The sequence below is a fragment of the Vombatus ursinus genome, unplaced genomic scaffold (assembly GCF_900497805.2).
Source record: "Vombatus ursinus unplaced genomic scaffold, bare-nosed wombat genome assembly UNPS02014945.1, whole genome shotgun sequence".
NCBI lineage: Eukaryota > Metazoa > Chordata > Mammalia > Diprotodontia > Vombatidae > Vombatus > Vombatus ursinus.
In genome coordinates this window covers 17351700-17354397 of record NW_020954723.1, presented here as the reverse complement: position 1 = coordinate 17354397, position 2698 = coordinate 17351700, and positions in this window count along the sequence as shown.

The window sequence follows — 2698 nt, the reverse complement described above, 5'->3', positions numbered from 1 at the left end:
AGACAGAGACAGAGTGAAAAAATGAATATTTAAAGGCTAGTCCTTCCACCAACTTTACATGACACCCACTATTTCCAATTAGAAAGATCAGTTGGCACCTTTTCCCAGGGCCACATAAACAAATATGGGTAAAACCACAGGAGATTTAGTGAACCCTTCACTCTAGCCACTAGTCTCTTCATTGTCCCATGAAGACACCATTAGGTCTCTCATCTCCATGTATATGCTCATAGCATTTCCTCCAACAAGAATGTTCCCTCAGCTCTTCTCTGCCTGTCTTAATTCTAGTATAGTACTTTTCCTGACACTAGAGCCAGGACACGAGTTTAAATCCTGACAATAATATTTACTATCTGTGATCCTCAACAAGTCACAACCTCCTTAGGCACTACTTTCTTCTTCTATAAAATGAAGAGGTTGGACTAAATGACGTTCATATCCTTTCCAGTTATAAATTGGTGATCCTATAAGCTTGTATATTCTCCTGTCTCTCTCATCACCTCAACTAGAAATGAGCTCATTGGTAAACCATTACCTTCATTGATCTTATTTACATATTTCTTCAGACTATACCAAAAGAAAGAGCAAAAATAACATTGCACACTAATCTCACTTTGTCTTTTCAGTAAGGTTACTTGACTGATAGGTCAAAGTGATATACTGTAGAAAGTTTATCTAGATTTTTAACAAACCCTTTGACCATTCTATCATGTTGTTCTAGTGCAAAAGTTGGAAGGGTAATAGTGTCCTGGATTTAAAGGTAGAAGAGACTCTGGAGGTCATATATTTCAACTCTCTCTTTTTCAGTTGATGAATCTGAAGCCCAGAGTGGTTTAGAGAAATGTAATCTACCTTTCTAGAATTGGTTGAATGGTGAGATTCAAATAGTGGTATTTAATGATTCAGTGTCAACTTGGAGAGTCCATTTTGAAGTGCCTCAGGGCTTTGTGCTTGGTCATGTGCTATTTAATAATTCTTTTTCAGTGATGGGCAGAAGTTTGCATTGTACATTTAACAAATCTGCTCTTAACAGGAAGCTAGGAGGAATAACTAACCCAATGGATGTGAGACAAGCTAAAACATGGGGCTGAATCTAAGAGAATGAAATAAATAGGGATAAATGTAAAAAAATGCACTTGTATTCCCCAAAAAAATGAACTTCAAAAATACAAGATGCAAGGGGGTGTGACTAGATAGCAGCTGATATGAGGAAGTATGGGACAGTGGCAAGAATCCTGGCTCAGTCAGAGCTTCTGTGTTCAGATCCTGACACTGACTCACAATGTGACCTAGTACAAGTCGCTGAATTTCTGTGTCTTCAGTTTCCTCTGTCACTCACCTATTCAGTAAATTCAGTGCTTCTGTCTTGCCTCTAGGATCAAATATAAGATACTGTGTTGAGCTTTAAAGCCCTTCATAGCCTTGCCTCATCTTTTCTTTGTAACTTTACCATACATTATTCTCTTTCCCACAGTCTACAGTCCAGCCAAGCCATCCTTCTTGCTTTTCCTCACATTTTATTTCTCACCTTTGCTCCTTAACACTGGTTGTCTTCCATGCCTAGTATACACTTCAAGCTCAGCTCTTAGAAGCCTATGTCTCCTTCAAAACTCTAGTTGTTACACCTTCTAGATGAAGCCTTCCCCGCTCCAGTTCCTAGTGCCTCCCATGTAACTTCTATTTATTATGTATATATATATATATATATATGTATTATACACACGCACACACACATAACTATACAGATATATAGCATACATGCATATATGTACATTTGTTGTTGTTCAGTCAAGACCCCATTTGGGGTTTTCTTGGCAGAGATACTGGAATGTTTTGCCATTTCCTTCTCCAGCTCACTTTACAGATAGGGAAACTGAGGTAAACAAGGTTAAGTGATTTGCCCAGGGTCACACAGCTAGTAAGTGTCTAAGGCCTGATTTGAACTCAGGAAAATGAGTCTTCCTGACTCTAGGCCTGGCATTCTATCCACTACACCACCTAGTTGCCTGTGTACACATGTATGTATATACAGTGTTTCAAAAGTTTAAGTGAATTTTTAGCTATTGAAACTTGAAACTACAATAAGACTTTTGGAATAACCTATATGTACTCTCTTTCAGTGAAATTCTCATTCCTCAAATACAGAAACTATTTAGTCATTTTTGTTTCATTTTTTGTATTTCTAGAACCTGACGTAGTTTCTACCACATAATAGGTTTTTAATATCTGCTTGGTTGATTACTCTAGATACCTGCAAAACTTATTCATGTGATACTTATATACCGTCTCATTCTGAGAATTCTTTTCATGTATGTGTGTATATATGCTATCATATATCATATATATTTACACCATCATATATACGTATATGTATATATTTACATCCCCCACTAGACTATAAGCTCCTAGAGAGAAAGAATCATGTCTTAAGTTTCTTTTATGTCCCGATGCCTTGCATGTATTAACCATTCCATAAATACTTGTTGACTGATTGGCTGATTATTCCATCCTGCCAAGCAGATGACTTTTTTGGACATCTGCTTCCAGGTTGAGTGGCTTCACTTATAGCTGCTCAGCAAATGCTTGTTTTGAATGTCCTGTCCCCTCATCTATCCACATCTTACCCTATTCTTCCAGGCCAATTTCAAGTACCAACTCCTGAATGAAGCCAACCCTGACATCATCAGTGATCTCTCAC